Raw genomic sequence first — 8,995 nt, 5'->3', positions numbered from 1 at the left:
TCCCTACAAGTCTTTCATAGTGCAAACAAAATCTATCCAAAACAAAACTGAAAAATGATGCTTTTTCCACAGAATATAAAATATAGAAACATAGCTCTAAAGTACAAATTTCTCAAGGAGTAAAATAAAAGACCTGAATGGTAATATTTCAAAAATATTCTGGTCATAAGGGTCTTTTCATGATCTGCACACTGTATAGAAACAAAAAAAATCAGATTAAAATAATGCTATTAAGGGAAAGAATCAAACAACCTAACCCAAGGCTGCTATTCCTGAGTATCTAATAAAATGGTTTTATCTTAGAACAGCGGTTCTCAACCTGTGGGTCTCGACCCCTTTGGGGGTCGAAAGACCCTTTCAAAGGGGTTGCCTAAATACATCCTGCATATCAGATATTTACATTACAATTAATAACAGTAGCAAAATTACAGTTATGAAGTAGCAACAAAAATAATTTTATGGTTGGGGGTCACCACAACATGAGGAACTGTATTAAAGGGTCGTGGCATTAGGAAGGTTGAGAACCACTGTCTTAGAAAGTTGCATATAAATCAATGCTTATTTTAAAATTCTAGTTTGGAAAGGCCTTACAAAGTAATGTTGCAGTGAATCCATGAGTAAAATTAATAATGAATTCCATTTACATCTTTTATACGTTAAAATGCTCAAATAGTAAAACTTAAAGTGGGATTTACTTATGACCTAAGTGACCCTAGAACAATAGCTAAATACTGTATGCAACTTTTATTCCAAGATGGGCATTATTGCACTAAACTGGTACACTGGAATATTAATGCACAATAAACTGAAAGATAAGGCATAAAGCTTTTTACACTTGGAATTGTAGAATGGAGGTGTATACATGGCAAATAGACTCCTCTATATGAGATTACACTCCCTATTCCATTGGCTATACCTTAAAATCCAATCCAGTTGATATCAAAGGAAAAGCCTGCCAGCTACTGAAGCATGTTGTGATGCTGGCAAAACTTGTATACAAACTGGCATTGACTACCAACCACCTGGAAACTTCTAATGACAGTTCAGTATGTTCTATGGTCCTGGTGGCCTGATCACAATGATTGCAATTTGATAGCCTTTGTCTATTAAAGAACTCTCCTGAAGTGGGTTCAGTGAAAGAATAATAGCAAAAACAGATAAACTTTCATAGTGGGGAGGTACTTTGTAATTGCAAGAACACTTTTATCTGCCTAAAATAAGAATGAGATAATAAAGACCATTATAAACTGATGAACAAAAATAGATACAGAGGTAGAGCAGCATCGAACAGACTGTCAAACTACAGGGGGAGGGCCAGAGAGGGTTGGGGGTTAAGACACTGGGGGGTAGGGGAGGCCGGGGGAAGATCAAGGGGGAAAAAAAGGAGACATATGTAATACTCTTTGTAATACTTTAAGCAATCAAACAAAATTTTAAAAAAAAAAGAATGAGATAGGGCTTCTCAGAGTCTTTGGTATTCTAATGTGCAGTGCAAACCTGCAGGGCAGTGGATGGCAAGCAGCTGTTTCTCAGATAGTTTTTACTCTCAGGACCTTTTCTATGAGAACATCCAATATAACTAACATATTTGGAACTGCTGCTCTAAAGACAATTTTAACAATAATGAGAATAAGTAGCATTTATTAAGCTCCATGGATAGAGCTTAATATGACACTCAGAAGCCAGTCTGGAAGCACAGTGCAAGATGGGTGGCATTACATAGTTTGGAATAGTGGCTGAAAACTGTACATGACAATGGCTGAATAGGTTAAAGATGACCTCGTAAGTTAAAAGACTCACCCAGAGCTCAATCTTCATCTTCATTATTAATGATAATAATAAAGATCAGCTTCACTGATCCCTTGCTATGTTTCAGGGATTTTGGTCAATCACTCTTGAAGACAGCCCTGTAATTTCCATACTATTATTCTCTCTATTTTACACTCATTTGTCCCCATAATCCTGCATGTGTTAAAAGTGGGTTTGAAATCCAGGTTTGTTTCACAATGAGTTCGGTATTCTTTCCATTCCACTACAGCTGTCTCTCATGAACACATTGGTGAAGATAAAGTCTGAAGGATCTACAGAATACCATGTTATGCTATAGTTAATTACACCCAGCAGAAGACACCAAGAGAAAATAATATATATGAATGGATTCTCACAGCTCAGAACTTAAAGTACAGAAAAATACAATTAGCAACTGAAATGTTTTTAACCTGAAGTAGCCTGCAAGCAAATTTTATGTGGCAGTAATTGTCTTGATAAAATAATGAATCTATTGCTCACTCGACATTTTAAAATTTCCATTATGGTAAGACACTCAAGTGACAGACCTTATTGTGCAACACATTCTGTGAAAGCCATTTACTAGTAAGACAAACATTCCCTTCACAGAGATGTGTAACACACAGTATTTTCCAATTCTGAGAAGTATTCTTTTGTGCATTAAGAGATACTGGGTGGCTCTAATTACTTAATATGTCACTGTACTTCGTTTCTAAAGCAGCAGCATTGCAGTCTTCAATGGATAAGCTTGTATCGGATACCTTATATGTGCCAGGAAGAAGACATGTGTCTTGTACTCTATGGGGAGACAAAACCATTTAATCTTAGGCAAGCAGTGAAAAGACCTAAAATGGAGGGGTTCAGTGCTGAGAAATTGACAAGGGGACAAGGGTGAACTGCTTCCAAGAGGGCCTCAGGGTAGGAGTGTTGACAATAGATTTGGGAAGACAAAAGCTGAAGTTGCATTTGAGCAAGGCTTTTAACAGTTTTGCACTTGATCAACTTTGCATTTACAGGAATGACCTGCATTCTCCATAGTAAAAGAAAAGTGAAAAGGCCCCAAGCTTTTTTTAAAGGCCCAGAAATGAATATACTCAATAAACCAGGTCTTCTATTTATAGAAAAACAGATTGGAATGCATATTTATGCCACTACAATTTTACAGCCAACAAGAGAATTATCATAGCAGTGTCTTATGTGTCTAGTATACCAATTACTCTAGAATAATTATTATTTTTATTTTTTATTCATCTAAAGAGGGCGGAAGGAAAAGAGAGAGAGAGAGAGAAATATATCAATGTGAGAGAGACACATCTATTGATTGCCTCCCGCATGCACTTCAAACAGAGATCAAACCTGAAACCTAGGTATGTGCTCTGACAGCGAATCAAACCCATCACCTTCCAGTGCATGGGATGATACTCCAATCAACTGAGCCACACCAGCCAGGGATAGAATAAATTATTTTGTAAATAAAAATATAAATTGAAATTTAGTCACATTTTAAGTAATAGTTCAATTCACCAACTTAGGTGATACCCCAGATGAGGAGTAAATATATCACAAGATTTGTTTAAATCATTTACAGTTCAAAATTCAAATCAAATATTTAAAAATACCTACTGGATTGCCAAGTTCTGCCTAACCTAAAGTCTCTGAGCCTCACTTACCTGAGATATAAAATGGGAATGGCATAGCTAAATTAATGAATTTATATGGAGATTACAGAAGCTTGACATATTTGGCCTTGGCTAATTTGATCGTAAATGCTGACAGTTGAGTACTCAGAAAATGTTTTCTTATCCCCATCTCCACACCAGCCCACGCCTAAGCTTTACTCTTCTCAAATCTAGCCCAGAATCAAGTTCATCAGTTTCAACAAGAGCCTGGAAAAGGAGAAGCCTATGGTCATCACCATATGACCATGAAGCCCCTCTAGCTTTTGAACATTAAACTGCCCAGCTGAAGCCAGCAAAAAAATTGAAAAATATGAAATCAGGCTTCATCAATATCTACTAGTCCAATTTCCATTCAAACTGTCCATAAAGTTGTTAGAAAACCTAGCAAAAATTTGAGTGTTATTTTAAACCATTCTGAGATAGAGAATGGTTCAAAATAAGAAGAGAATTCAGTGCCCATTCAATCAATTTTATTTTTATTGCACAGACCCAAGGAAGGAATGGACTTTGTCCAAAGTTACATAACTCACCATGTAACCCACTATCGTTACTATGATAAGGAAATAAAAAGCAAAGCTAAAAAACAAAAACCAGATAAACTGAAATTCCTTTTGAGAAAAATAACCCAAAATATATTAAATTAGCTGAGAGGCAAATTTCACTCTACTCTTTGATAATCCTTTAGAATATTACTTTCTCTGAATTTTAAGGAGTTTATTTTTGTATGTCATCTAATCCTATCTAATAAAAGAGAAACATGGTAATTGGCGTACAACCGCTACCCTTCCCATTGGCTAATCAGTAAGATATGCAAATTAACTGCCAGCCAAGATGGTGGCCGGAAGCCAGGCAGCTTGAAACTAACATGAGGCTTGCTTGCTTCAGTGACAGAGGACTGCAACATTCCCTGCCAGCCTTGCCAGCCTCTGAGCCTGCAGTTTGAACATTGCAACAAATATAGAAGCTAAACAAAACCCCAGAAACCTGCTTTCAGCTAGCCCGGGATCTCAGAGCTGCAGTTGATACAGAGTTTCGATTATAGAACCTAAACAAACCAGATCCCTACGTTCAGCAGCTGAGGCCTCAGAGCTGGAGCCAAGCCTCAGAGCTAAAGCTGGCCCAGAATAAAAAAAAAGAAAAAGAAAAAAGGAGCGGTTGGGAGCTTCAGTCCCCCCCAGCCTGAAAACAGCCCTCAGCCCCTCACCAGACTGGCCAGGCACCCCAGTGGGGACCCCCTCCCTGATCCAGGACACCCTTCAGGGCAAACCAGCCAGCACCCACCCGTGCACCAGGCCTCTACCCTATATAGTAAAAGGGTAAGATGCCTCCCAGCACCGGGATCAGCGGAGCTGCGAGGCCTCCCAGCACCGGGGGCAGCGCCCAAACCCCCTGATCATGCTGCAGCTCTGTGTGTGACAGGGGTTGGGGCCACAACCTCCCTATCCGCCCTGCTCTGTTTGTGACAGGGGAAGGCGACCCAACCTCCTGATCAGCCCTGCTCTGTGCCTGATAAGGGGGAGCTCCCCAACCCCCTGATCACCCTGCAGCTCTGTGTTTGACATGGTGCAGCGCCCCAACCCCCTGATCGGCCCTGCTCTGTGTGTGACAGGGGGCAGTGCCCCAACCCCCGGATTGGCCCTTCTCTGTGTGTGACAGGGGGTGGCGCCGCAACCTCCCCATTGACCCTGCCTTGAGTGTGACAGGGACGGTGCCCCAACCCCCCAATCAGCCCTACCCTGAGTGTGACTGAGGGTGGCATCACAACCTCCTGATCACCCTGCTCTGTGCATGACAGGGGGCGGCACCCAAACTCCCCAATTGGCCCTGCTCTGAGCCCAACCAGGGGCTGCAACCAGGGATTGAGCCCGCCCTCTGCCACCCGGGAGCAGGCCTAAGCCAGCAGGTCGTTATCTCCCTAGGGGTCCCAGACTGCGAGAGGGCCTAGGCCGGGCTGAGGGACCCCCACCCCCACCCCCGAGTGCACAAATTTTTGTGCACCAGGCCTCTAGTATATTATGAAAGGCTTCACAAAATTCCCTTCCTGATCCCGTGCACTTTTGCTGTAAAGGAACCAAGAAGATAGGGAAAAATGATGGTATGTTTTTAGAGTTGTTTTAAGGACTCAGTGGAAAGCAACTAGCCAAGTGCAGTCAATGTTAGTTGAGTCTCAATGGTTAGATTTAATGTTCTAAGCTCTTGAATTTTGAATTGGATAGTAAAATATGCCAAAGCAAATGCTATGGAAAACTTTCACCTTTGCTCCTTATCAACTCTGATGAAAATATAGAGTGGACTGAGCAGAAGCTTTCTGAAAAGACTGCAATGAAAATACCTTCCTACATAAGGTTATACTTGATCCCGGGCCCTTGACACAAACTTACATTACTTATCATATACGAGAGGCTTGACTCTTAAGCTCCTAGAAGGTGGAAGCTCTGTTATTCTGCTTGATATCTCCTATAATAGACACAAAGAAAAGCAAATGACTGTGGAATGATTATTTTAACAGAGGCCTCAGTTTTCTTATAACAAATCTCAGCACTGAGTTCCACTGGAAAGTTTATAGTTCAGATAATTTAAAACGCTTTTGGAGGGGTGAAAGGAGGATTTGAAGCATAATGAAGAATTTGGATTAAGTTGAAACTATTAGTACCCAAGGAAGGTAGACATTGGTTATGATTGAACATAAGCATTTTGACTGTCTCTTGAAAAAAGGGGTAATTTTCAGACCATATTTTTCTTATTTGTATAGTTATTATACAGTTAAGTGTTTCTTAATAATGCAATTTTTCTCCTCATGGGACATGTGGCTATGTTTGAAGACATTATTTTTGTTGTCACAAATTGGGGTTGGGCAGGGGTGTATATAGAGTCCAGGGATCCTGCTCAACATCCCACAATGTACAGGATGTCCCCAGAGAACAAAGAATTATCTGACCCCAAAGGTAAATAGTGCCAAGATTAAGAAATCCTGGTGTAGTTCATCACAGGGCCTGAAATTAATTGAAGGAAAAAATAGGTATGTCAACTAATTTTTAGAGCAAGAAAGAAGAATTAACAAATATGCCCACTGGGTTTTAGTTCTCCCTTATGTTTCCAATATTAATTTGGTATTACTTTTAATCCAATGTTATTTGTTATCAAGTTTTGGAATGTGTTTTTTATTTGTTTAGATCTTCTATATAGAAAAAAATTAGGCAACAACACAGAGAGACGATAAATACTACTACTTGGAGCACTCTAAGTAAGGGGCAGAGGTTCATTTCTAATTTTCTCAGTGTCCACTTTCTGCTGCGCGCAGGAAAGGAGAAAAAGTTTAGACTATGTTAAATCTAACTGTCTTCCCCCTACTGACAGAGACATTTCTCCTCCTCAAAGCCTTTTCTCACGGCCAGCAAAGAGATGAGAAAAGGATGACAGGTTATCAAATGGTTTCACAAGCTATAGGAATATATAGTTTCCTTGGTTAGCTACCATTTTCCACTATTGAGAACCCAATCTACCTTTTAAGGTACAGGATATTGTCTAAACACAGATTTAATTAAAACACAATCAGGGGAAAAAGTAGCATTTGATAGGTTAAAAACAAATTAAATGTTATTAGGGATAGGTGCATGAATGCAGTGTTTTATACAATGTCGTTTTCCTGTCTTGGTAAAAAGGGTACAGAGCAAGAAGGGTCTAGCAGCTGTAGATTCTGGTCTTAGAAATGTTTAGCAGCCTAACGCAATCTTAATTAAGGGCTGATCCAAGCACAAGGCTTTATTCAAAACTAATATCTTCCAAAACCCTCTGGACCAACTTACATTATGGAAAAAGTTAATTAATTTAAATTTTTATATTATCACCCTGAAAACACAAAGCTTCTTTCCTCTCTTGAGGCATTAAGGAAGAGTTATTTTACCTTAGACAAGGGGACACCTCATTCAGAACACTTTCATCCAATTTTGCATAAGAAGCTAACATTTACATGGGAACCAATTTATAAATACTAGATGAATACTTAGCTTAGTTACATAGACTCTATATCATATTGTCAACTCAGCAATTCTTCACCACAAAACTGTGTATTTGTTCTTTTGAAATACTAGTTCTTTGATTCAGCAAGAAACCTTCATTGCTAGACAAGGAATCAATTTTCATAGTCTAGTAAAAGTGTACATGTTTATTGAGTTGGCAGAAAACTTGCTTTATTGGAAACTCACATCATGTATTCCTTGATTGTAGCATATTAATACAACTCCAAAGAATGTTAGTTCTACAATCCTGAACTCAAGAGGCACTTTACATGTAATTTGTATTCCCAGTAGTCCAATATTTTCAGACTTTTAGAAAATACTGAGCAAGCTTAACTACATTAATAAAGACAAATAACAAAAGAATAATTTATTCTTGGCAAAGACTTAAATACTAGATGCATTATGGAAAAGAAAAATCAATAACATCTTCAACAAAGACCTACTGCTAAAGAATTAATAGTTAGGCAGTATGTGATTCCTCATCACTCCATCTATCAAAGGTCACTCTAACCAAACCCAATTCAATGATTTATGCCAGTTATTTTACAAGGGTGTGGGAAGTGGAGAGACATATGCTCTATATAGTCATGTGCTGTTTAATGACGGGGATAGGTTATGAGAAATGTGTCATTAGGCCATTTCATCATCATGCGAACGTCATAGAATCCACTTACACAAACGTAGATAGTATATACAACCTACTACACACCTAGGTTATATATATATAATGGCCTATTGCTCCTAGGCTTCAAGCTTGTAAAGTGTGTTAATATACAAAACAACCTGAGATCAAATCAAGCACAAGAGAGTATGATGCAATTAAGAGATGAGGTAAACACGAGATATATGAGGCTGTTGCTGGTGTAACATGACATACTATTTTGTAGCAAACTTTTTAATAAGTAGAAAGAGTAACATTTAAAATAACAATAAAATGTATAGTATAGTAAATACATATACCAGTAACATAGTTGTTTATTATGAATATCAAGTATTATATACCATATATAATTATATGTGCTTTACTTTTATACAACTCAGTACTTTTATACTGCTCAGTAGCTTTGTTTACACCAGTATCACCACAAACACATGAGTAATGTGTTGTGCTATGATTCTAGGATGGCTAAATCACTAGGCCATAGGAATTTTAATATAATCTTATGAGACTACCACCATACATGCATTACATTGTTGATGGAAATGTTATGCAGTACAGACTATTGAAATAAATTGGGCTACAAAGTCTAGATGTTAAAAGGAATGGGTGGGCAAAAGTATGTGCATAGTTGTGAGTATGCAAACTTGTATTCTTGTATTATTATTTATTAATCATTGTATTATTTTCCATACAAAGAACTGTTAACCTATTTTTGCCATAACCTGTATATGAGAGGTTTGCATTAAATTTGTAACTTCTCACTGCATTCTGCTATACTGATCTATTCCTACTTTCTACAGGTCAGTTCTTCCTTGGCTTCCTGAGCACCACATTCTCCGTTTTCCTTC

The 8,995-nt window shown here is 38.4% G+C and overlaps 1 protein-coding gene across 2 annotated transcripts in view; it reads right to left on the bottom strand.

Annotated features, from left to right (window-relative positions):
* FGF13 (fibroblast growth factor 13) overlaps nt 1-8,995 on the bottom strand; it is a 593,542-nt gene that overhangs the window by 234,422 nt on the left and 350,125 nt on the right. The gene's annotated exons all lie outside the window — the stretch shown is intronic.

This window comes from Myotis davidii, unplaced genomic scaffold, assembly GCF_000327345.1.
Source record: "Myotis davidii unplaced genomic scaffold, ASM32734v1 scaffold690, whole genome shotgun sequence".
NCBI lineage: Eukaryota > Metazoa > Chordata > Mammalia > Chiroptera > Vespertilionidae > Myotis > Myotis davidii.
This window is presented reverse-complemented; position numbering and strand designations above follow the sequence as displayed.